The sequence below is a fragment of the Lissotriton vulgaris genome, chromosome 8 (genome assembly GCF_964263255.1).
Source record: "Lissotriton vulgaris chromosome 8, aLisVul1.2, whole genome shotgun sequence".
Classification (NCBI taxonomy): Eukaryota; Metazoa; Chordata; class Amphibia; order Caudata; family Salamandridae; genus Lissotriton; species Lissotriton vulgaris.
The window spans coordinates 1,528,957,636-1,528,985,431 of NC_141696.1; the positions used below are offsets into that span (position 1 = coordinate 1,528,957,636).

The window sequence follows — 27,796 nt, forward strand, 5'->3', positions numbered from 1 at the left end:
TGTGTTGTAGATCAGTTAGAAAAAATTTGATGAATAGAGAAAAAGTACTACAGCTGATTCCAAGACCTATTTTGTTAGAAGCAAGGAACCTCTGAACTGTGCCGAAACCCAGGATTGAACCAGGGACCTTCAGATCTTCCGTCTAACGCTCTCCCAACTGAGCTATTTCGGCCTGCTTATAACAGTGGTCTTCATACTTTAATTTAAACCATTTAACAAAATAGATGCAGGACCTGGATTTTTAACCTCACATGGTAGAGATATGTTTTAAGGAGTCCTGTATCATTCCGCAATTAACTGGTGCAATGGGTAAATAGCATTTTTTGGATCCAGGTTAGGTAGTTGTTTTTTTAACTCTGAATGGACTAGCACTATATTACCCAGATATATTTGGCATGAGTAGGTAAGCAATGTCATCTGACTACTGACATCTGTGTTCAAGGGGAATTGGAAGGTAATGCAGACAAGAGTTTACTTTACAAAAAAGGACGAAATGGGAAACATTCATTGTCAAACCTGAAGGCAAGATAGGTGGAATAAAGTTTAAAAGGAGGACAGAAAGCAAAGTCTATGTTGAATTGATCATTTTGTAGATCAGTTGATAAAAATGTTGATAGAGAAAAAAGTACTACAGCTGATTCCAAGACCTATTTTGTTAGAAGCAAGGAACCTCTCAACTGTGCCGAAACCCGGGATTGAACCAGGGACCTTTAGATCTTCAGTCTAACGCTCTCCCAACTGAGCTATTGCAGCCTGCTTATAGCTGTGGTCTTCATACTTTAATTTAAACCATTTAACAAAATAGATGCAGGACCTGGATTTTTAACCTCATATGGTAGAGATATGTTTTAAGGAGTCCTGTATCATTCCGCAATTAACTGGTGCAATGGGCAAATAGCATTCTTGGGATCCAGGTTAGGTAGTTCTTTTTTTAACTCTGAATGGACTAGCACTATATTACCCAGATATATTTGGCATGAGTAGGTAAGCAATGTCATCTGACTACTGACATCTGTGTTCAAGGGGAAGTGGAAGGTAATGCAGACAAGAGTTTACTTTACAAAAAAGCATGAAATGGGAAATATTAATTGTCAAACCTGAAGGTAAGAGAGGTGGAAGCAAGTTTAGAAGGAGGACATAAAGCAAACTCTATGTTAAATTGATTGTGTTGTAGATCAGTTGGAAAAAATTTGATGAATAGAGAAAAAGTACTACAGCTGATTCCAAGACCTATTTTGTTAGAAGCAAGGAACCTCTCAACTGTGCCGAAACCCGGGATTGAACCAGGGACCTTTAGATCTTCAGTCTAACGCTCTCCCAACTGAGCTATTTCGGCCTTCTGATAGCTGGGGTCTTCATACTTTAATTTGAACCATTTAACAAAATAGATGCAGGACCTGGATTTTTAACCTCATATGGTAGAGATATGTTTTAAGGAGTCCTGTATCATTCCCCAGTTAACTGGTGCAATGGGTAAATAGCATTTTTGGGATCCAGGTTAGGTAGTTGTTTTTTTAACTCTGAATGGACTAGCACTATATTACCTAGATATATTTGGCATGAGTAGGTAAGCAATGTCATCTGACTACTGACATCTGTGTTCAAGGGGAAGTGGAATGTGATGCAGACAAGAGTTTACTTTACAAAAAAGGACGAAATGGGAAACATTCATTGTCAAACCTGAAGGCAAGATAGGTGGAAGAAAGTTTAAAAGGAGGACAGAAAGCAAAGTCTATGTTGAATTGATCATTTTGTAGATCAGTTGATAAAAATGTTGATAGAGAAAAAAGTACTACAGCTGATTCCAAGACCTATTTTGTTAGAAGCAAGGAACCTCTCAACTGTGCCGATACCCGGGATTGAACCAGGGACCTTTAGATCTTCAGTCTAACGCTCTCCCAACTGAGCTATTGCGGCCTGCTTATAGTTGTGGTCTGCATACTTTAATTTAAACCATTTAACAAAATAGATGCAGGACCTGGATTTTTAACCTCATATGGTAGAGATATGTTTTAAGGAGTCCTGTATCATTCCGCAATTAACTGGTGCAATGGGTAAATAGCATTTTTTGGATCCAGGTTAGGTAGTTGGTTTTTTAACTGTGAATGGACTAGCACTATATTACCCAGATATATTTGGCATGAGTAGGTAAGCAATGTCATCTGACTACTGACATCTGTGTTCAAGGGGAAGTGGAAGGTAATGCAGACAAGAGTTTACTTTACAATAAAGCATGAAATGGGAAATATTCATTGTCAAACCTGAAGGTAAGAGAGGTGGAAGCAAGTTTAGAAGGAGGACATAAAGCAAAGTCTATGTTAAATTGATTGTGTTGTAGATCAGTTGGAAAAAATTTGATGAATAGAGAAAAAGTACTACAGCTGATTCCAAGACCTATTTTGTTAGAAGCAAGGAACCTCTCAACTATGCCGAAACCCAGGATTGAACCAGGGACCTTTAGGTCTTCAGTCTGACGCTCTCCCAACTGAGCTATTTCAGCCTGCTTATAGCTGTGGTCTTCATACTTGAATTTAAACCATTTAACAAAATAGATGCAGGACCTGGATTTTTAACCTCATATGGTAGAGATATGTTTTAAAGAGTCCTGTATCATTCCGCAATTAACTGGTGCAATGGGTAAATAGCATTTTTTGGATCCAGGTTAGGTAGTTGTTTTTTTAACTGTGAATGGACTAGCACTATATTACCCAGATATATTTGGCATGAGTAGGTAAGCAATATCATCTGACTACTGACATCTGTGTTCAAGGGGAAGTGGAAGGTAATGCAGACAAGAGTTTACTTTACAAAAAAGCATGAAATGGGAAATATTCATTGTCAAACCTGAAGGTAAGAGAGGTGGAAGCAAGTTTAGAAGGAGGACATAAAGCAAAGTCTATGTTAAATTGATTGTCTTGTAAATCAGTTGGAAAAAATTTGATGAATAGAGAAAAAGTACGGGGCGTGGCTTGAGCGCCGCACAAGATGGCGGCTTAACTGCGGAGCTCCGGACATCGAGCGCCGACACCAGCGGCTCTCTCCTCTCCTGCTGCACCATTCTGGACGCCGACTGCATTTCCACACGTCGGAGCATGAGGTGAGCAGACTGATACCGCCTGCGACCCTCTGCTCCGCTTAAATGCACTTTCTGCGTGACTAACGCGGCGCGCTTCCCAGCGGCCGCCATTTTCTCTCAACCTTGCCGCGTTTTCGACTCTGTCAGTGAAACACCTGCGCCACAGTGCGGCGCTTTCCAGGAGATACGCGCTCACTGCAGCAATGATGAACTATACAATGTTCCTGTTCTTTAGTGGCTAATACTTCATGTTGGCGCTTTTCAGTCTTTAATACCTCCTTTTTCTCCAGCTTTCTCCACACCAATGCTATCTCAAGCTGAGTTCATCATTGGGACGACGCTCTTCCATGAAAGTCACTGACCAGGATACCATTTGTTTCTGGCCACCCTCAATTCTTAATGTCAGTTCTTCCACATGATGCAAATGGTTTCCATTATTATGTTCACCATATGCAGTGCATTTCCAGCCGTGTTATTTTATTGATGTCTTTTGTGTGATGCGTTTTCCTTCACATGCGTACACGGCCTTGACATCATTGTGTTGGAGCTCTACAGTCCACAACATTGCTATTCTCTCAGTTTGAGGAACGCCGTCTTCACACAACATATATCTACGGAGTCTACAGGAACATTGCTGATTATCTCCCATACCATATATGGGGAAACTGCGCACTCTCAAGCTCACGGCTTCTAAAACCAAACTGCCTCTTTCCTCTGACTCTGACTCAACGTCGCCAGTCATGGAGGACACTATTCCATCTAAAGCGGATATCACTCGTGGGGCAATACCTAAGGCTACTGTCACCAGTAAACTTCCACAACCTGGCTCCACGAAGCGTCACAAGAAAGACCCTCCATCTCCAGGTTCTGAACCATCTTCCGCGTCCATGGATCTCATTCTTGAAGAACTCCGAGCTCTTAAACCTTTTATGGCTGAAACTACAAAAACATTGCAATTTCTTCATGATAAATGGTCCACTCTCGAATCCAGAGTTCTATTAGTGGAACAGTCAACGGAGGCTCTACAATCTTCTTGTTCTAGAATTTCTACATTGGAAAAGGATGTCTCTCTCTTAAGACGACAGACGGAAGAGTTGGAAAATAGAAATCGTCGCAATAACCTACGCCTTTATAATCTTCCGGAGCTCACCGAAGGGTCCAATCCAACCTCCTTTTTCCAAACCTTTTTACCGAAGATTTTGGACCTTCCACCCACTGTCACGCTTAATATTCAACGTGCTCACAGACTGGGTCCGAGAGTTTCCTCCAAACCACGTGGAGTCATCATGCTCTTCCTACAATATACCGATTTACTTCAAGTTCTTTCGGCAGCCAAGGCAAAGAAACAGATTATTTGGGAAGGTCATCGTCTGTATTTATCTCAAGATGTAGCCAAAGTGACAGCTGACCGAAGGAAACAATTTCTTGATCTACGACCACGACTGCGCGACCTTGGTGCCAGATTCGGTCTCCTACATCCTTGCCTCTTCAAGGTTACGTATAAAGAAAAGACAACGACTTTTGAAGATCCACAAGTCCTCGAAGAATTCCTTCGTCATCATGAAACCATCAACATGGACACTGCCAGACCAGTTTAATAATTCTTGAGTCTTCTTGATTGATTGAGTATTTATCCTTTTGTTTCCCTACTGTGCCTAGTATCGACTTCCCATATCCTATTGTTCACATATTTTCCTTGTTTATTATGTTATAATGTTGCGTAGTTCCTACAGTTAGCGTTCTTATGTATTCCTAACGTCTCTCCTCCAATTTTTGTCTCATCACAGATTCTCTCCTTTTGTTCCCCATCCCGGTGTAGTTTTCTGCTTCCTTCAATTGATCCTAAGCTGGTTCCTCCGGTGTTCGATGACGTGAGTTTCTGTTGTTGATGTCGTCCTCTTCTGGCGTCGTCACCCCCCAGTTCTCATTTGTATTTGTTGTAATGTCTCTTCTCTTGCCTTGCTCTCTTCTCTTCTTTTATACTCTTTTCTATCTCTCATATTTTTCTTACTCTCACCTTTTCTCTCTATCTCTCTCTTACATCTGTTCTTGTAATCTTACTATTTTCCTCAACACTTCTCATCTACCTTTTTATTCCACCTTAACTTTTCTTTTATATCATTCTCATCCTAATCTACATTCCGCGTAGTCACCTGGAATGTTAAGGGGTTAAATAACCCCATTAAACGTCAACGAGTTTTAACGCATTTAACCAGACTTAAAACAGATGTAGCCCTTCTTCAAGAGTCCCACCTTACAGATTCAGAGGCTACTAAACTTAAAAGATGTTGGGTGGGTCATGTTCTCTATTCACCTGCTGTAGGTAAGAAAACTGGTACTGTTATACTCTGTCACAAAAAGTTAAATGTTTCAATTGTATCTCAAGAGTGTGACGATGATGGTCGTTGGGTAATTGTTAATCTTCTTATAGATAAAATACCTCTAGTTATTTTCAATGTTTATGCCCCAACTGGTGTTGATAAAATGTTCTGGCCTGCTATTTCGGACAAACTTGTTACCCTCAATGACCAATACGTTATTCTTGGTGGTGACTGTAACCAAGTTTATGACCCCTTTATTGATAGAAATTCAAATGTTAAATTTCTTCCTTCCAAGATGCACACCCAGTTTATCTCATCTATACAGAATAATGCATTAGTTGACATTTGGAGGCTTTGTAACCCTGACCTCAGAGAATATTCTTTTTACTCCCCCACACATCACTCCCAATCACGTATTGATTACCTTTTTCTTAGCAAACCACTGGCCCAACTCGCCCTTCATTCAGATATAGGCTCCATCCTAATTTCCGACCATGCCCCCGTTTTTGTAGACATCGATCTTCTTCCCTACTCCCCTCATTCAGGCCGTTGGAGATTTAATACTTCCCTACTTCTTGATTCTAAGTTTTGCACCCAATTTAAACAATTTTCCACTGAATTTTTTACACATAACCATCTTCCTGATTCCCCCTTTGTCATGATTTGGGACTCGTTTAAGGCAGCTGCACGAGGTTTTATCATTAATTTTGTTTCCCAAAAGAAAAAACAATCAATCTCTAAGTCAACTCAACTCTTGGATAAAATTAAGAAATTGGAATATGCATACTATAACTCAAATTCTGAAGTTTCTTTACGTGAATTAATCGCAGCCAAATTTGAATTCAATAAATTCACCACCAACGCCGCCTCTAACTCTCTTCTAAAATGCAATTCCCGCTACTATGGCGGACAAAACAAGATGGGCAAACTTCTAGCTAACTACCTTAAAATACGTAAAGAACGTACAAAAATTGAATCCTTGCAAAACCCAAATGGAGTATCTTTCTTTAAAGATAAAGACATACTTGCTCAATTTGTTTCCTTTTACCAGAATCTCTATACCCCAGAATCTATTCCTGACCCTCAAGATCTTATTTCGTATTTTCAAAACATCCCCCCTCCAGAATCTTCCCATCTTGACTTTCACTCATTGGACCTGGACATTAGCAAATCGGAAATTTCTCATGCAATTTCTATTCTCCGTCGAGGTAAAGCCCCAGGACCCGACGGTTTTACCATTGAATTTTATAATCACTTCTCCTCTCTTCTTCTCCCAAAATTGCATTCCCTATTCCAATCCTTTGCGGCCTCCGGATCCTCTCAAGGAACTTTCCAAGAAGCATTGATTTGTTTAATACCTAAACCAGATAAAGATCATACCCTTTGTAAGAATTACCGCCCCATATCACTAGTAAACACTGATTATAAAATTTTCGCCAAAATTATAGCTCTCCGACTTGACCCCTTATTACCTGATCTTATAGGTCCTGAACAATCCGGCTTCGTCAAGGGTCGCCTATCATCAGATAATTCTCGTGTCTTTTTTAATATCCTGAGTAAAGCTCCATCCCTTTCCTCCCCCCTTGCGGCTATCTCCCTTGACGCTGAAAAAGCATTCGATAGAATTGGTTGGGACTTTATGTTCCAAGCTCTCCATTGGTTTGGCTTCCCCCCTAAATTTATTTCTCTAATTTCTCTACTATACTCCAGCCCCCATGCTTCAATCTTCGCAAATGGTATGACTTCCGATTACTTTCCTCTCCAAAGAGGGGTTCGTCAAGGATGTCCACTGTCTCCTTTATTATTTATTATAGCCCTAGAACCCTTTCTAACTAAGATTAGACTTGATGACACGATTACTGGTTTCCAATATGGTACTCAACAACAAGCTAAACTGTCTGTATACGCTGACGACATTTTATTTTATTGCTCAAATCCTCAAACAACTCTACCTTCCTTCCTTAACCAAGTTTCTTCTTTTTCTACAGTATCAGGATATCGTCTTAACATTGATAAATGTGAAATTTTGCCTTTAAACCCCCTTTGCCAAAAACATCTCTTTGATTCTTCTGGTTTTTCATGGCAACCCACAAAGATTAAATACTTAGGTATCTGGTTTGCCCCCCGTATTCCAGACACTCTTAAATTTAATTTCGAATCTCTTTCTCACAAAATCAATACATCAATAACACGTTGGAATCCTCTGTTCCTTTCTTGGTGGGGCCGACTAGATTCCATCAAAATGATGTTAGCACCACTAGTCCTCTATTCTGTTTCCATGATTCCCATCCGTATTCCAGATCATTATTTCAAATCGATAGACTCCCTTCTATTAAAATTTTTATGGAAAGGCAAAAAATCTCGGATTGCACTCTCTTCCCTGAAAAAAGACAAATCCCTTGGTGGTGTCAAGTTTCCCCACTTTAAGTCGTATCATAACGCATTTTCTTTAAAACAATCTATGAAATGGCTCTCTTCAAATCTCCCTCGCATTCCTCCACTGTGGCTCACATTGGAATCTTCTTTTCTGCATCCTTACGATTTTCGAGAAGTTCTATCCTTTACCTCTAGGGTGTCGTCAATATGTTCCCCCATCATCTCTCACGCTTGCTCTCTTCTCCGCCCATATTTATTATCCACTTACCCATCTGCCTCCTCCACCCACGAACAACCTATCTGGCATAATAAATTCCTCAAAATTCGAAATCGTTCCCTATATTGGAAATCCTGGCATTCCCTTGGTCTAAAATGGATCTCGCAACTTCTGTCGGACAATCAACCTCTTTCTTTCCAAGATCTTCAAACTCAATTCTCGTTACCTGCCTCATCCCGTAAACAATATTTATCGATACTCCCATCCCTTACTCAATATCTTTCTTCTCTCCCAACCTCTAATTCTATCCCTACCACTTATCTATCGATTTCTAATGCTATTGACCAATCTCTTTCTGCATCATTTATTTATAAATCTCTACAATCCTCTGTTGATCGTTCAAAATCTAAGGTTGAGTTGGCTTGGGAAGAAGATTTCTCTCACACGTGGTCCACCATTTTATGGGACAAAATTTGGTCCAAGATTCACAGTACATCCAGGGCTGCAAATACCACACAAACCTTATTCTTTATTTATAATCGTTTATTATTCACCCCGTTGCTCCTGTCTTCCTTTTCCCCAGACACTCCATCTACTTGTTGGTCCTGCACATCCATCTCAGCTGATTTGAAACACATGCTATTTGAATGTCCCCCTATATTACGTTTCTGGCACTTAGTTTGGTCCCAGCTACAGAAAATTTTCAAATTTACGGTTTCATTCTCCATTTCACACATTTTCTTAGGTTCCCTATCCCCCACCTTTGTTGAGTCCAACTCCAACCACAAATTACTTGACCTATGCATAGCCATTGCTTTCCACCATATCACATCGCATTGGAAACAAGCTAAGGATGTTTCTTTTACTGCATGGTGGAATGCAGTGTGCTTTAATCACCGACTTGACACTAATTTTGTCTCTCCTATCTCCTTAGCAATCAAACGTGATCTCTTATGGCTTCCCCTCACTGACTATCTATCCTCAGTTGCTAAACCTCCTCCTCCACTTCCAATACGTACGGTTGAAGTTTGTAAACCTCCATAAATGCATTACCTTAATTTATTCGATTATCATATTGTTATTTACAGCAAATGTTTTATCATATTTTTAATCTATTTTCATATTTTTAAGATGTCTCCTCATCCTCCTATGTTCCTCATTCTCATTGCTTATTTTATTCATATTTTATGCTTCAGTTTCCTAAATGTACTTCGTTCATATGTAAGATTACTCTCATTTTCTCATAACCTTTGATTGTTTCTTCATTTTCTGTCTTTGTTTCTTTATACTTCAATAAACTTCAAACTTAAAAAAAAAAAAATAGAGAAAAAGTACTTTAGCTGATTCCAAGACCTATTTTGTTAGAAGCAAGGAACCTCTCAACTGTGCCGAAACCCGGGATTGAACCAAGGACCTTTAGATCTTCAGTCTAACGCTCTCCCAACTGAGTTATTTCGGCCTTCTGATAGCTGGGGTCTTCATACTTCAATTTGAACCATTTAACAAAATAGATGCAGGACCTGGATTTTTAACCTCATATGGTAGAGATATGTTTTAAGGAGTCCTGTATCATTCCCCAGTTAACTGGTGCAATGGGTAAATAGCATTTTTGGGATCCAGGTTAGGTAGTTGTTTTTTTAACTCTGAATGGACTAGCATACACCCAGATATATTTGGCATGAGTAGGTAAGCAATGTCATCTGACTACTGACATCTGTGTTCAAGGGGAAGTGGAATGTGATGCAGACAAGAGTTTACTTTACAAAAAAGGATGAAATGGGAAACATTCATAGTCAAACCTGAAGGCAAGATAGGTGGAAGAAAGTTTAAAAGGAGGACAGAAAGCAAAGTCTATGTTGAATTGATCATTTTGTGGATCAGTTGATAAAAATGTTGATAGAGAAAAAAGTACTACAGCTGATTCCAAGACTTATTTTGTGTGAAGCAAGGAACCTCTCAACAGTGCCGAAACCCGGGATTAAACCAGGGACCTTTAGATCTTCAGTCTAACGGTCTCCCAACTGAGCTATTTCTGCCTCCTGCTAGCTGTAGTCTACATACTTTGATTTGAACCATTTAACAAAATAGATGCATGACCTGGATATTTGACCTTATAGGTTAGAGATATGTTTTAAGGAGTCCTGTATCATTCAGCAGTTAACTGGGGCAATGGGTAAATACTATTTTTGGGATCCAGGTTAGGTCATTTTATTTTTACCTCCGTATGGACTAGCACTATATTACCCAGACGTATTTTGCCTGAGTAGGTAAGCAATGTCATCTGACCACTGACATCTGTGTTCAAGGGGAAGTGGAAGGTAACGCAGACCAGAGTTTACTTTACAAAAAAGCATGACATGGGAAACATTCATAGTCAAACCTGAAGGCAAGAGAGTTGGAAGCAAGTCTAGAAGGAGGACAGAAAGCAAAGTCTATGTTAAATTCATTGTGTTGTAGATCAGTTGGAAAAAATTTGATGAATAGAGAAAAAGTACTACAGCTGATTCCAAGACCTATTTTGTTAGAAGCAAGGAACCTCTCAACTATGCCGAAACCCAGGATTGAACCAGGGACCTTTAGATCTTCAGTCTGACGCTCTCCCAACTGAGCTATTTCAGCCTGCTTATAGCTGTGGTCTTCATACTTTAATTTAAACCATTTAACAAAATAGATGCAGGACCTGGATTTTTAACCTCATATGGTAGAGATATGTTTTAAAGAGTCCTGTATCATTCCGCAATTAACTGGTGCAATGGGTAAATAGCATTTTTTGGATCCAGGTTAGGTAGTTGTTTTTTTAACTGTGAATGGACTAGCACTATATTACCCAGATATATTTGGCATGAGTAGGTAAGCAATATCATCTGACTACTGACATCTGTGTTCAAGGGGAAGTGGAAGGTAATGCAGACAAGAGTTTACTTTACAAAAAAGCATGAAATGGGAAATATTCATTGTCAAACCTGAAGGTAAGAGAGGTGGAAGCAAGTTTAGAAGGAGGACATAAAGCAAAGTCTATGTTAAATTGATTGTCTTGTAAATCAGTTGGAAAAAATTTGATGAATAGAGAAAAAGTACTATAGCTGATTCCAAGACCTATTTTGTTAGAAGCAAGGAACCTCTCAACTGTGCCGAAACCCGGGATTGAACCAAGGACCTTTAGATCTTCAGTCTAACGCTCTCCCAACTGAGTTATTTCGGCCTTCTGATAGCTGGGGTCTTCATACTTCAATTTGAACCATTTAACAAAATAGATGCAGGACCTGGATTTTTAACCTCATATGGTAGAGATATGTTTTAAGGAGTCCTGTATCATTCCCCAGTTAGCTGGTGCAATGGGTAAATAGCATTTTGGGGATCCAGGTTAGGTAGTTGTTTTTTTAACTCTGAATGGACTAGCATACACCCAGATATATTTGGCATGAGTAGGTAAGCAATGTCATCTGACTACTGACATCTGTGTTCAAGGGGAAGTGGAATGTGATGCAGACAAGAGTTTACTTTACAAAAAAGGACGAAATGGGAAACATTCATAGTCAAACCTGAAGGCAAGATAGGTGGAAGAAAGTTTAAAAGGAGGACAGAAAGCAAAGTCTATGTTGAATTGATCATTTTGTGGATCAGTTGATAAAAATGTTGATAGAGAAAAAAGTACTACAGCTGATTCCAAGACTTATTTTGTGTGAAGCAAGGAACCTCTCAACAGTGCCGAAACCCGGGATTAAACCAGGGACCTTTAGATCTTCAGTCTAACGGTCTCCCAACTGAGCTATTTCTGCCTCCTGCTAGCTGTAGTCTACATACTTTGATTTGAACCATTTAACAAAATAGATGCATGACCTGGATATTTGACCTTATAGGTTAGAGATATGTTTTAAGGAGTCCTGTATCATTCAGCAGTTAACTGGGGCAATGGGTAAATACTATTTTTGGGATCCAGGTTAGGTCATTTTACTTTTACCTCCGTATGGACTAGCACTATATTACCGAGACGTATTTTGCCTGAGTAGGTAAGCAATGTCATCTGACCACTGACATCTGTGTTCAAGGGGAAGTGGAAGGTAACGCAGACCAGAGTTTACTTTACAAAAAAGCATGACATGGGAAACATTCATAGTCAAACCTGAAGGCAAGAGAGTTGGAAGCAAGTCTAGAAGGAGGACAGAAAGCAAAGTCTATGTTAAATTCATTGTGTTGTAGATCAGTTAGAAAAAAATTGATGAATACAGAAAAAGGACAACAGCTGATTCTAAGACCTATTTTGTTAGAAGCAAAGAACCTCTCAACAGTGCCGAAACCCGGGATTGAACCAGGGACCTTTAGATCTTCAGTCTAACACTCTCCCAACTGAGCTTTTTCGGCCTGCTGATATCTGTGGTCTTCATACTTTAATTTGAACCATTTAACAAAATAGATGCATGACCTGGATTTTTAACCTCATATGGTAGTGATATGTTTTAAGGAGTCCTGTATCATTCCCCAGTTAACTGGTGCAATGGGTAAATAGCATTTTTGGGATCCAGGTTAGGTAGTTGTTTTTTTAACTCTGAATGGACTAGCACTATATTACCCAGATATATTTGGCATGAGTAGGTAAGCAATGTCATCTGACTACTGACATCTGTGTTCAAGGGGAAGTGGAATGTGATGCAGACAAGAGTTTACTTTACAAAAAAGGACGAAATGGGAAACATTCATAGTCAAACCTGAAGGCAAGATAGGTGGAAGAAAGTTTAAAAGGAGGACAGAAAGCAAAGTCTATGTTGAATTGATCATTTTGTAGATCAGTTCGATAAAAATGTTGATAGAGAAAAAAGTACTACAGCTGATTCCAAGACCTATTTTGTTAGAAGCAAGGAACCTCTCAACTGTGCCGAAACCCGGGATTGAAACAGGGACCTTTAGATCTTCAGTCTAACGCTCTCCCAACTGAGCTATTTCGGCCTGCTTATAGCTGTGGTCTTCATACTTTAATTTAAACCATTTAACAAAATAGATGCAGGACCTGGATTTTTAACCTCATATGGTAGAGATATGTTTTAACGAGTCCTGTATCATTCCGCAATTAACTGGTGCAATGGGTAAATAGCATTTTTGGGATCCAGGTTAGGTAGTTGTTTTTTTAACTCTGAATGGGCTAGCACTATATTACCCAGATATATTTGGCATGAGTAGGTAAGCAATGTCATCTGACTACTGACATCTGTGTTCAAGGGGAAGTGGAAGGTAATGCAGACAAGAGTTTACTTTACAAAAAAGCATGAAATGGGAAATATTCATTGTCAAACCTGAAGGTAAGAGAGGTGGAAGCAAGTTTAGAAGGAGGACATAAAGCAAAGTCTATGTTAAATTGATTATGTTGTAGATCAGTTGGAAACAATTTGATGAATAGAGAAAAAGTACTACAGCTGATTCCAAGACCTATTTTGTTAGAAGCAAGGAACCTCTCAACTGTGCTGAAACCCGGGATTGAACCAGGGACCTTTAGATCTTCAGTCTAAGGCTCTCCCAACTGAGCTATTTCTGCCTTCTGATATCTGGGGTCTTCATACTTTAATTTGAACCATTTAACAAAATAGATGCAGGACCTGGATTTTTAACCTCATATGGTAGAGATATGTTTTAAGGAGTCCTGTATCATTCCCCAGTTAACTGGTGCAATGGGTAAATAGCATTTTTGGGATCCAGGTTAGGTAGTTGTTTTTTTAACTCTGAATGGACTAGAACTATATGACCCAGATATATTTGGCATGAGTAGGTAAGCAATGTCATCTGACTACTGACATCTGTGTTCAAGCGGAAGTGGAATGTGATGCAGACAAGAGTTTACTTTACAAAAAAGGACGAAATGGGAAACATTCATAGTCAAACCTGAAGGCAAGATAGGTGGAAGAAAGTTTAAAAGGAGGACAGAAAGCAAAGTCTATCTTGAATTGATCATTTTGTAGATCAGTTGATAAAAATGTTGATAGAGAAAAAAGTACTACAGCTGATTCCAAGACCTATTTTGTTAGAAGCAAGGAACCTCTCAACTGTGCCGAAACCCAGGATTGAAACAGGGACCTTTAGATCTTCAGTCTAACGCTCTCCCAACTGAGCTATTTCGGCCTGCTTATAGCTGTGGTCTTCATACTTTAATTTAAACCATTTAACAAAATAGATGCAGGACCTGGATTTTTAACCTCATATGGTAGAGATATGTTTTAAGGAGTCCTGTATCATTCCGCAATTAACTGGTGCAATGGGTAAATAGCATTTTGGGGATCCAGGTTAGGTAGTTGTTTTTTTAACTCTGACTGGACTAGCACTATATTACCCAGATATATTTGGCATGAGTAGGTAAGCAATGTCATCTGACTACTGACATCTGTGTTCAAGGGGAAGTGGAAGGTAATGCAGACAAGAGTTTACTTTACAAAAAAGCATGAAATGGGAAATATTCATTGTCAAACCTGAAGGTAAGAGAGGTGGAAGCAAGTTTAGAAGGAGGACATAAAGCAAAGTCTATGTTAAATTGATTGTGTTGTAGATCAGTTGGAAAAAATTTGATGAATAGAGAAAAAGTACTACAGCTGATTCCAAGACCTATTTTGTTAGAAGCAAGGAACCTCTCAACTGTGCCCAAACCCAGGATTGAACCAGGGACCTTTAGATCTTCAGTCTAACGCTCTCCCAACTGAGCTATTTCGGCCTTCTGATAGCTGGGGTCTTCATACTTTAATTTGAACCATTTAACAAAATAGATGCAGGACCTGGATTTTTAACCTCATATGGTAGAGATATGTTTTAAGGAGTCCTGTATCATTCCGCAGTTAACTGGTGCAATGGGTAAATAGCATTTTTGGGATCCAGGTTAGGTAGTTGTTTTTTTAACTCTGAATGGACTAGCACCATATTACCCAGATATATTTGGCATAAGTAGGTAAGCAATGTCATCTGACTACTGACATCTGTGTTCAAGGGGAAGTGGAATGTGATGCAGACAAGAGTTTACTTTACAAAAAAGGACGAAATGGGAAACATTCATAGTCAAACCTGAAGGCAAGATAGGTGGAAGAAAGTTTAAAAGGAGGACAGAAAGCAAAGTCTATGTTGAATTGATCATTTTGTAGATCAGTTGATAAAAATGTTGATAGACAAAAAAGTACTACAGCTGATTCCAAGACCTATTTTGTTAGAAGCAAGGAACCTCTCAACTGTGCCGAAACCCGGGATTGAAACAGGGACCTTTAGATCTTCAGTCTAACGCTCTCCCAACTTAACTTTTTCGGCCTGCTTATAGCTGTGGTCTTCATACTTTAATTTAAACCATTTAACAAAATAGATGCAGGACCTGGATTTTTAACCTCATATGGTAGAGATATGTTTTAAGGAGTCCTGTATCATTCCGCAATTAACTGGTGCAATGGGCAAATAGCATTTTTGGGATCCAGGTTAGGTAGTTGTTTTTTTAACTCTGAATGGACTAGCACTATATTACCCAGATATATTTGGCATGAGTAGGTAAGCAATGTCATCTGACTACTGACATCTGTGTTCAAGGGGAAGTGGAAGGTAATGCAGACAAGAGTTTACTTTACAAAAAAGCATGAAATGGGAAATATTCATTGTCAAACCTGAAGGTAAGAGAGGTGGAAGCAAGTTTAGAAGGAGGACATAAAGCAAAGTCTATGTTAAATTGATTGTGTTGTAGATCAGTTGGAAAAAATTTGATGAATAGAGAAAAAGTACTACAGCTGATTCCAAGACCTATTTTGTTAGAAGCAAGGAACCTCTCAACTGTGCCGAAACTCGGGATTGAACCAGGGACCTTTAGATCTTCAGTCTAACGTTCTCCCAACTGAGCTATTTCGGCCTGCTTATTGCTGTGGTCTTCATACTTTAATTTAAACCATTTAACAAAATAGATGCAGGACCTGGATTTTTAACCTCATATGGTAGAGATATGTTTTAAGGAGTCCTGTATCATTCCCCAGTTAACTGGTGCAATGGGTAAATAGCATTTTTGGGATCCAGATTAGGTAGTTGTTTTTTTAACTCTGAATGGACTAGCACTATATTACCCAGATATATTTGGCATGAGTAGGTAAGCAATGTCATCTGACTACTGACATCTGTGTTCAAGGGGAAGTGGAATGTGATGCAGACAAGAGTTTACTTTACAAAAAAGGACGAAATGGAAAACATTCATAGTCAAACCTGAAGGCAAGATAGGTGGAAGAAAGTTTAAAAGGAGGACAGAAAGCAAAGTCTATGTTGAATTGATCATTTTGTAGATCAGTTGATAAAAATGTTGATAGAGAAAAAAGTACTACAGCTGATTCCAAGACCTATTTTGTTAGAAGCAAGGAACCTCTCAACTGTGCCGAAACCCAGGATTGAACCAGGGACCTTTAGATCTTCAGTCTAACGCTCTCCCAACTTAGCTATTTCGGCCTGCTTATAGCTGTGGTCTTCACACTTTAATTTAAACCATTTAACAAAATAGATGCAGGACCTGGATTTTTAACCTCATATGGTGAGATATGTTTTAAGGAGTCCTGTATCATTCCGCAATTAACTGGTGCAATGGGTAAATAGCATTTTTGGGATCCAGGTTAGGTAGTTGTTTTTTTAACTCTGAATGGACTAGCACTATATTACCCAGATATATTTGGCATGAGTAGGTAAGCAATGTCATCTGACTACTGACATCTGTGTTCAAGGGGAAGTGGAAGGTAATGCAGACAAGAGTTTACTTTACAAAAAAGCATGAAATGGGAAATATTCATTGTCAAACCTGAAGGTAAGAGAGGTGGAAGCAAGTTTAGAAGGAGGATATAAAGCAAAGTCTATGTTAAATTGATTGTGTTGTAGATCAGTTGGAAAAAATTTGATGAATAGAGAAAAAGTACTACAGCTGATTCCAAGACCTATTTTGTTAGAAGCAAGAAACCTCTCAACTGTGCCGAAACCCGGGATTGAACCAGGGACCTTTAGCTCTTCAGTCTAACACTCTCCCAACTGAGCTATTTCGGCCTTCTGATAGCTGGGGTCTTCATACTTTAATTTGAACCATTTAACAAAATAGATGCAGGACCTGGATTTTTAACCTCATATGGTAGAGATATGTTTTAAGGAGTCCTGTATCATTCCCCAGTTAACTGGTGCAATGGGTAAATAGCATTTTTGGGATCCAGACGAGGTAGTTGTTTTTTTAACTCTGAATGGACTAGCATTATATTACCCAGATATATTTGGCATGAGTAGGTAAGCAATGTCATCTGACTACTGACATCTGTGTTCAAGGGGAAGTGGAATGTGATGCAGACAAGAGTTTACTTTACAAAAAAGGACGAAATAGGAAACATTCATAGTCAAACCTGAAGGCAAGATAGGTGGAAGAAAGTTTAAAAGGAGGACAGAAAGCAAAGTCTATGTTGAATTGATCATTTTGTGGATCAGTTGATAAAAATGTTGATAGAGAAAAAAGTACTACAGCTGATTCCAAGACCTATTTTGTGAGAAGCAAGGAACCTCTCAACAGTGCCGAAACCCAGGATTAAACCGGGGACCTATAGATCTTCAGTCTAACGCTCTCCCAACTGAGCTATTTCTGCCTTCTGATATCTGGGGTCTTCATACTTTAATTTGAACCATTTAACAAAATAGATGCAGGACCTGGATTTTTAACCTCATATGGTAGAGATATGTTTTAAGGAGTCCTGTATCATTCCGCAATTAACTGGTGCAATGGGCAAATAGCATTTTTGGGATCCAGGTTAGGTAGTTGTTTTTTTAACTCTGAATGGACTAGCACTATATTACCCAGATATATTTGGCATGAGTAGGTAAGCAATGTCATCTGACTACTGACATCTGTGTTCAAGGGGAAGTGGAAGGTAATGCAGACAAGAGTTTACTTTACAAAAAAGCATGAAATGGGAAATATTCATTGTCAAACCTGAAGGTAAGAGAGGTGGAAGCAAGTTTAGAAGGAGGATATAAAGCAAAGTCTATGTTAAATTGATTGTGTTGTAGATCAGTTGGAAAAAATTTGATGAATAGAGAAAAAGTACTACAGCTGATTCCAAGACCTATTTTGTTAGAAGCAAGGAACCTCTCAACTGTGCCGAAACCCGGGATTGAACCAGGGACCTTTAGATCTTCAGTCTAACACTCTCCCAACTGAGCTATTTCGGCCTTCTGATAGCTGGGGTCTTCATACTTTAATTTGAACCATTTAACAAAATAGATGCAGGACCTGGATTTTTAACCTCATATGGTAGAGATATGTTTTAAGGAGTCCTGTATCATTCCCCAGTTAACTGGTGCAATGGGTAAATAGCATTTTTGGGATCCAGGTTAGGTAGTCGTTTTTTTAACTCTGAATGGACTAGCACTATATTACCTAGATATATTTGGCATGAGTAGGTAAGCAATGTCATCTGACTACTGACATCTGTGTTCAAGGGGAAGTGGAATGTGATGCAGACAAGAGTTTACTTTACAAAAAAGGACGAAATGGGAAACATTCATTGTCAAACCTGAAGGCAAGATAGGTGGAAGAAAGTTTAAAAGGAGGACAGAAAGCAAAGTCTATGTTGAATTGATCATTTTGTAGATCAGTTGACAAAAATGTTGATAGAGAAAAAAGTACTACAGTTGATTCCAAGACCTATTTTGGTAGAAGCAAGGAACCTCTCTACTGTGCCGAAACCCGGGATTGAACCAGGGACCTTTAGATCTTCAGTCTAACGCTCTCCCAACTGAGCTATTGCGGCCTGCTTATAGCTGTGGTCTTCATACTTTAATTTAAACCATTTAACAAAATAGATGCAGGACCTGGATTTTTAACCTCATATGGTAGAGATATGTTTTAAGGAGTCCTGTATCATTCCGCAATTAACTGGTGCAATGGGCAAATAGCAGTTTTGGGATCCAGGTTAGGTAGTTGTTTTTTTAACTCTGAATGGACTAGCACTATATTACCCAGATATATTTGGCATGAGTAGGTAAGCAATGTCATCTGACTACTGACATCTGTATTCAAGGGGAGGTGGAAGGTAATGCAGACAAGAGTTTACTTTACAAAAAAGCATGAAATGGGAAATATTCATTGTCAAACCTGAAGGTAAGAGAGGTGGAAGCAAGTTTAGAAGGAGGACATAAAGCAAAGTCTATGTTAAATTGATTGTGTTGTAGATCAGTTAGAAAAAATTTGATGAATAGAGAAAAAGTACTACAGCTGATTCCAAGACCTATTTTGTTAGAAGCAAGGAACCTCTGAACTAAGCCGAATCCCAGGATTGAACCAGGGACCTTCAGATCTTCAGTCTAACGCTCTCCCAACTGAGCTATTTCGGCCTGCTTATAGCTGTGGTCTTCATACTTTAATTTAAACCATTTAACAAAATAGATGCAGGACCTGGATTTTTAACCTCACATGGTAGAGATATGTTTTAAGGAGTCCTGTATCATTCCGCAATTAACTGGTGCAATGGGTAAATAGCATTTTTTGGATCCAGGTTAGGTAGTTGTTTTTTTTACTCTGAATGGACTAGCACTATATTACCCAGATATATTTGGCATGAGTAGGTAAGCAATGTCATCTGACTACTGACATCTTTGTTCAAGGGGAAGTGGAATGTGATGGAGACAAGAGTTTACTTTACAAAAAAGGACGAAATGGAAAACATTCATAGTCAAACCTGAAGGCAAGATAGGTGGAAGAAAGTTTAAAAGGAGGACAGAAAGCAAAGTCTATGTTGAATTGATCATTTTGTAGATCAGTTGATAAAAATGTTGATAGAGAAAAAAGTACTACAGCTGATTCCAAGACCTATTTTGTTAGAAGCAAGGAACCTCTCAACTGTGCCGAAACCCGGGATTGAACGACGGACCTTTAGATCTTCAGTCTAACGCTCTCCCAACTGAGCTATTTCGGCCTTCTGATAGCTGGGGTCTTCATACTTTAATTTGAACCATTTAACAAAATAGATGCAGGACCTGGATTTTTAACCTCATATGGTAGAGATATGTTTTAAGGAGTCCTGTATCATTCCCCAGTTAACTGGTGCAATGGGTAAATAGCATTTTTGGGATCCAGGTTAGGTAGTTGTTTTTTTAACTCTGAATGGACTAGCACTATATTACCCAGATATATTTGGCATGAGTAGGTAAGCAATGTCATCTGACTACTGACATCTGTGTTCAAGGGGAAGTGGAATGTGATGCAGACAAGAGTTTACTTTACAAAAAAGTACGAAATGGGAAACATTCATTGTCAAACCTGAAGGCAAGATAGGTGGAAGAAAGTTTAAAAGGAGGACAGAAAGCAAAGTCTATGTTGAATTGATCATTTTGTGGATCAGTTGATAAAAATGTTGATAGAGAAAAAAGTACTACAGCTGATTCCAAGACCTATTTTGTTAGAAGCAAGGAACCTCTCAACTGTGCCGAAACCCGGGATTGAACCAGGGACCTTTAGATCTTCAGTCTAACGCTCTCCCAACTTAGCTATTTCGGCCTGCTTATAGCTGTGGTCTTCATACTTTAATTTAAACCATTTAACAAAATAGATGCAGGACCTGGATTTTTAACTTCATATGGTGAGATATGTTTTAAGGAGTCCTGTATCATTCCGCAATTAACTGGTGCAATGGGTAAATAGCATTTTTGGGATCCAGGTTAGGTAGTTGTTTTTTTAACTCTGAATGGACTAGCACTATATTACCCAGATATATTTGGCATGAGTAGGTAAGCAATGTCATCTGACTACTGACATCTGTGTTCAAGGGGAAGTGGAAGGTAATGCAGACAAGAGTTTACTTTACAAAAAAGCATGAAATGGGAAATATTCATTGTCAAACCTGAAGGTAAGAGAGGTGGAAGCAAGTTTAGAAGGAGGATATAAAGCAAAGTCTATGTTAAATTGATTGTGTTGTAGATCAGTTGGAAAAAATTTGATGAATAGAGAAAAAGTACTACAGCTGATTCCAAGACCTATTTTGCTAGAAGCAAGGAACCTCTCAACTGTGCCGAAACCCGGGATTGAACAAGGGACCTTTAGATCTTCAGTCTAACGCTCTCCCAACTGAGCTATTTCGGCCTTCTGACAGCTGGGGTCTTCATACTTTAATTTGAACCATTTAACAAAATAGATGCAGGACCTGGATTTTTAACCTCATATGGTAGAGATATGTTTTAAGGAGTCCTGTATCATTCCCCAGTTAACTGGTGCAATGGGTAAATAGCATTTTTGGGATCCAGGTTAGGTAGTTGTTTTTTTAACTCTGAATGGACTAGCACTATATTACCCAGATATATTTGGCATGAGTAGGTAAGCAATGTCATCTGACTACTGACATCTGTGTTAAAGGGGAAGTGGAATGTGATGCAGACAAGAGTTTACTTTACAAAAAAGGACGAAATGGAAAACATTCATAGTCAAACCTGAAGGCAAGATAGGTGGAAGAAAGTTTAAAAGGAGGACAGAAAGCAAAGTCTATGTTGAATTGATCATTTTGTAGATCAGTTGATAAAAATGTTGATAGAGAAAAAAGTACTACAGCTGATTCCAAGACCTATTTTGTTAGAAGCAAGGAACCTCTCAACTGTGCCGACAACCGGGATTGAACCAGGGACCTTTAGATCTTCAGTCTAACGCTCTCCCAACTTAGCTATTTCAGCCTGCTTATAGCTGTGGTCTTCATACTTTAATTTAAACCATTTAACAAAATAGATGCAGGACCTGGATTTTTAACCTCATATGGTGAGATATGTTTTAAGGAATCCTGTATCATTCCGCAATTAACTGGTGCAATGGGTAAATAGCATTTTTGGGATCCAGGTTAGGTAGTTGTTTTTTTTAACTCTGAATGTACTAGCACTATATTACCCAGATATATTTGGCATGAGTAGGTAAGCAATGTCATCTGACTACTGACATCTGTGTTCAAGGGGAAGTGGAAGGTAATGCAGACAAGAGTTTATTTTACAAAAAAGCATGACATGGGAAACATTCATAGTAAAACCTGAAGGCAAGAGAGGTGGAAGCAAGTCTATGTTAAATTGATTGTGTTGTAGATCAGTTGGAAAAAAATTGATGAATACAGAAAAAGGACTACAGCTGATTCCAAGACCTATTTTGTTAGAAGCAAAGAACCTCTCAACAATGCCGAAACCCAGGATTGAACCAGGGACCTTTAGATCTTCAGTCTAACACTCTCCCAAATGAGCTATTTCGGCCTGCTGATATCTGTGGTCTTCATACTTTAATTTGAACCATTTAACAAAATAGATGCAGGACCTGGATTTTTAACCTCATATGGTAGAGATATGTTTTAAGGAGTCCTGTATCATTCCCCAGTTAACTGGTGCAATGGGTAAACAGCATTTTTGGGATCCAGGTTAGGTAGTTGTTTTTTTAACTCTGAATGGGCTAGCACTATATTACCCAGATATATTATGCATGAGTAGGTAAGCAATGTCAGCTGACTACTGACATCTGTGTTCAAGGGGAAGTGGAAGGTAATGCAGACAAGAGTTTACTTTACAAAAAAGCATGAAATGGGAAATATTCATTGTCAAACCTGAACGTAAGAGAGGTGGAAGCAAGTTTAGAAGGAGGACATAAAGCAAAGTCTATGTTAAATTGATTGTGTTGTAGATCAGTTGGAAAAAATTTGATGAATAGAGAAAAAGTACTACAGCTGATTCCAAGACCTATTTTGTTAGAAGCAAGGAACCTCTCAACTGTGCCGAAACCCGGGATTGAACCAGGGACCTTTAGATCTTCAGTCTAACGCTCTCCCAACTGAGCTATTTCGGCCTGCTTATAGCTGTGGTCTTCATACTTTAATTTAAACCATTTAACAAAATAGATGCAGGACCTGGATTTTTAACCTCATATGTTAGAGATATGTTTTAAGGAGTCCTGTATCATTCCGCAATTAACTGGTGCAATGGGTAAATAGCATTTTTGGGATCCAGATTAGGTAGTTTTTTTTTAACTCTGAATGGACTAGCACTATATTACCCAGATATATTTGGCATGAGTAGGTAAGCAATGTCATCTGACTACTGACATCTGTGTTCAAGGGGAAGTGGAAGGTAATGCAGACAAGAGTTTACTTTACAAAAAAGCATGAAATGGGAAATATTCATTGTCAAACCTGAAGGTAAGAGAGGTGGAAGCAAGTTTAGAAGGAGGACATAAAGCAAAGTCTATGTTAAATTGATTGTGTTGTAGATCAGTTGGAAAAAATTTGATGAATAGAGAAAAAGAACTACAGCTGATTCCAAGACCTATCTTGTTAGAAGCAAGGAACCTCTCAACTGTGCCGAAACCCAGGATTGAACCAGGGACCTTTAGATCTTCAGTCTAACGCTCTCCCAACTGAGCTATTTCGGCCTTCTGATAGCTGGGGTCTTCATACTTTAATTTGAACCATTTAACAAAATAGATGCAGGACCTGGATTTTTAACTCATATGGTAGAGATATGTTTTAAGGAGTCCTGTATCATTCCCCAGTTAACTGGTGCAATGGGTAAATAGCATTTTTGGGATCCAGGTTAGGTAGTTGTTTTTTTAACTCTGAATGGACTAGCACTATATTACCCAGATATATTTGGCATGAGTAGGTAAGCAATGTCATCTGACTACTGACATCTGTGTTCAAGGGGAAGTGGAATGTGATGCAGACAAGAGTTTACTTTACAAAAAAGGACGAAATGGAAAACATTCATAGTCAAACCTGAAGGCAAGATAGGTGGAAGAAAGTTTAAAAGGAGGACAGAAAGCAAAGTCTACGTTGAATTGATCATTTTGTAGATCAGTTGATAAAAATGTTGATAGAGAAAAAAGTACTACAGCTGATTCCAAGACCTATTTTGTTAGAAGCAAGGAACCTCTCAGCTGTGCCGACAACCGGGATTGAACCAGGGGCCTTTAGATCTTCAGTCTAACGCTCTCCCAACTTAGCTATTTCGGCCTGCTTATAGCTGTGGTCTTCATACTTTAATTTGAACCATTTAACAAAATAGATGCAGGACCTGGATTTTTAACCTCATATGGTAGAGATATGTTTTAAGGAGTCCTGTATCATTCCCCAGTTAACTGGTGCAATGGGTAAATAGCATTTTTGGGATCCAGATTAGGTAGTTGTTTTTTTAACTCTGAATGGACTAGCACTATATTACCTAGATATATTTGGCATGAGTAGGTAAGCAATGTCATCTGACTACTGACATCTGTGTTCAAGGGGAAGTGGAATGTGATGCAGACAAGAGTTTACTTTACAAAAAAGGACGAAATGGGAAACATTCATTGTCAAACCTGATGGCAAGATAGGTGGAAGAAAGTTTAAAAGGAGGACAGAAAGCAAAGTCTATGTTGAATTGATCATTTTGTAGATCAGTTGATAAAAATGTTGATAGAGAAAAAAGTACTACAGCTGATTCCAAGACCTATTTTGTTAGAAGCAAGGAACCTCTCAACTGTGCCGAAACCCGGGATTGAACGAGGGACCTTTAGATCTTCAGTCTAACGCTCTCCCAACTGAGCTATTGCGGCCTGCTTAAAGCTGTGGTCTTCATACTTTAATTTAAACCATTTAACAAAATAGATGCAGGACCTGGATTTTTAACCTCATATGGTAGAGATATGTTTTAAGGAGTCCAGTATCATTCCGCAATTAACTGGTGCAATGGGCAAATAGCATTTTTGGGATCCAGGTTAGGTAGTTGTTTTTTTAACTCTGAATGGACTAGCACTATATTACCCAGATACATTTGGCATGAGTAGGTAAGCAATGTCATCTGACTACTGACATCTGTGTTCAAGGGGAAGTGGAAGGTAATGCAGACAAGAGTTTACTTTACAAAAAAGCATGAAATGGGAAATATTCATTGTCAAACCTGAAGGTAAGAGAGGTGGAAGCAAGTTTAGAAGGAGGACATAAAGCAAAGTCTATGTTAAATTGATTGTGTTGTAGATCAGTTGGAAAAAATTTGATGAATAGAGAAAAAGTACTACAGCTGATTCCAAGACCTATTTTGTTAGAAGCAAGGAACCTCTCAACTGTGCCGAAACTTGGGATTGAACCAGGGACCTTTAGATCTTCAGTCTAACGTTCTCCCAACTGAGCAATTTCGGCCTGCTTATAGCTGTGGTCTTCATACTTTAATTTAAACCATTTAACAAAATAGATGCAGGACCTGGATTTTTAACCTCATATGGTAGAGATATGTTTTAAGGGGTCCTGTATCATTCCGCAATTAACTGGTGCAATGGGTAAATAGCATTTTTTGGATCCAGGTTAGGTAGTTGTTTTTTTAACTCTGAATGGACTAGCACTATATTACCCAGATATATTTGGCATGAGTAGGTAAGCAATGTCATCTGACTACTGACATCTGTGTTCAAGGGGAAGTGGAAGGTAATGCAGACAAGAGTTTACTTTACAAAAAAGCATGAAATGGGAAATATTCATTGTCAAACCTGAAGGTAAGAGAGGTGGAAGCAAGTTTAGAAGGAGGACATAAAGCAAAGTCTATGTTAAATTGATTGTGTTGTAGATCAGTTGGAAAAAATGTGATGAATAGAGAAAAAGAACTACAGCTGATCCCAAGACCTATTTTGTTAGAAGCAAGGAACCTCTCAACTGTGCCGAAACCCGGGATTGAACCAGGGACATTTAGATCTTCAGTCTAACACTCTCCCAACTGAGCTATTTCGGCCTTCTGATAGCTGGGGTCTTCATACTTTAATTTGAACCATTTAACAAAATAGATGCAGGACCTGGATTTTTAACCTCATATGGTAGAGATATGTTTTAAGGAGCCCTGTATCATTCCGCAGTTAACTGGTGCAATGGGTAAATAGCATTTTTGGGATCCAGGTTAGGTAGTTGTTTTTTTAACTCTGAATGGACTAGCACTATATTACCCAGATATATTTGGCATGAGTAGGTAAGCAATGTCATCTGACTACTGACATCTGTGTTCAAGGGGAAGTGGAATGTGATGCAGACAAGAGTTTACTTTACAAAAAAGCATGAAATGGGAAATATTCATAGTCAAACCTGAAGGCAAGATAGGTGGAAGAAAGTTTAAAAGGAGGACAGAAAGCAAAGTCTATGTTGAATTGATCATTTTGTAGATCAGTTGATAAAAATGTTGATAGAGAAAAAAGTACTACAGCTGATTCCAAGACCTATTTTGTTAGAAGCAAGGAACCTCTCAACTGTGCCGAAACCCAGGATTGAACCAGGGACCTTTAGATCTTCAGTCTAACGCTCTCCCAACTTAGCTATTTCAGCCTGCTTATAGCTGTGGTCTTCACACTTTAATTTAAACCATTTAACAAAATAGATGCAGGACCTGGATTTTTAACCTCATATGGTGAGATATGTTTTAAGGAGTCCTGTATCATTCCGCAATTAACTGGTGCAATGGGTAAATAGCATTTTTGGGATCCAGGTTAGGTAGTTGTTTTTTTAACTCTGAATGGACTAGCACTATATTACCCAGATATATTTGGCATGAGTAGGTAAGCAATGTCATCTGACTACTGACATCTGTGTTCAAGGGGAAGTGGAAGGTAATGCAGACAAGAGTTTACTTTACAAAAAAGCATGAAATGGGAAATATTCATTGTCAAACCTGAAGGTAAGAGAGGTGGAAGCAAGTTTAGAAGGAGGATATAAAGCAAAGTCTATGTTAAATTGATTGTGTTGTAGATCAGTTGGAAAAAATTTGATGAATAGAGAAAAAGTACTACAGCTGATTCCAAGACCTATTTTGTTAGAAGCAAGAAACCTCTCAACTGTGCCGAAACCCGGGATTGAACCAGGGACCTTTAGCTCTTCAGTCTAACACTCTCCCAACTGAGCTATTTCGGCCTTCTGATAGCTGGGGTCTTCATACTTTAATTTGAACCATTTAACAAAATAGATGCAGGACCTGGATTTTTAACCTCATATGGTAGAGATATGTTTTAAGGAGTCCTGTATCATTCCCCAGTTAACTGGTGCAATGGGTAAATAGCATTTTTGGGATCCAGACGAGGTAGTTGTTTTTTTAACTCTGAATGGACTAGCATTATATTACCCAGATATATTTGGCATGAGTAGGTAAGCAATGTCATCTGACTACTGACATCTGTGTTCAAGGGGAAGTGGAATGTGATGCAGACAAGAGTTTACTTTACAAAAAAGGACGAAATAGGAAACATTCATAGTCAAACCTGAAGGCAAGATAGGTGGAAGAAAGTTTAAAAGGAGGACAGAAAGCAAAGTCTATGTTGAATTGATCATTTTGTGGATCAGTTGATAAAAATGTTCATAGAGAAAAAAGTACTACAGCTGATTCCAAGACTTATTTTGTGAGAAGCAAGGAACCTCTCAACAGTGCCGAAACCCAGGATTAAACCGGGGACCTATAGATCTTCAGTCTAACGCTCTCCCAACTGAGATATTTCTGCCTTCTGATATCTGGGGTCTTCATACTTTAATTTGAACCATTTAACAAAATAGATGCAGGACCTGGATTTTTAACCTCATATGGTAGAGATATGTTTTAAGGAGTCCTGTATCATTCCGCAATTAACTGGTGCAATGGGCAAATAGCATTTTTGGGATCCAGGTTAGGTAGTTGTTTTTTTAACTCTGAATGGACTAGCACTATATTACCCAGATATATTTGGCATGAGTAGGTAAGCAATGTCATCTGACTACTGACATCTGTGTTCAAGGGGAAGTGGAAGGTAATGCAGACAAGAGTTTACTTTACAAAAAAGCATGAAATGGGAAATATTCATTGTCA

At 38.8% G+C, this 27,796-nt stretch overlaps 2 non-coding genes across 2 annotated transcripts; both read right to left on the reverse strand.

The window, feature by feature from the left end:
* Positions 1-1,263: 1,263 nt before the first annotated feature.
* On the reverse strand, positions 1,264-1,336 carry TRNAF-GAA (transfer RNA phenylalanine (anticodon GAA)). Its single transcript has one exon. It is a non-coding gene; the product is annotated as a tRNA-Phe (tRNA).
* Positions 1,337-22,729: 21,393 nt separating this feature from the next.
* On the reverse strand, positions 22,730-22,802 carry TRNAF-GAA (transfer RNA phenylalanine (anticodon GAA)). Its single transcript has one exon. It is a non-coding gene; the product is annotated as a tRNA-Phe (tRNA).
* Positions 22,803-27,796: the final 4,994 nt, after the last annotated feature.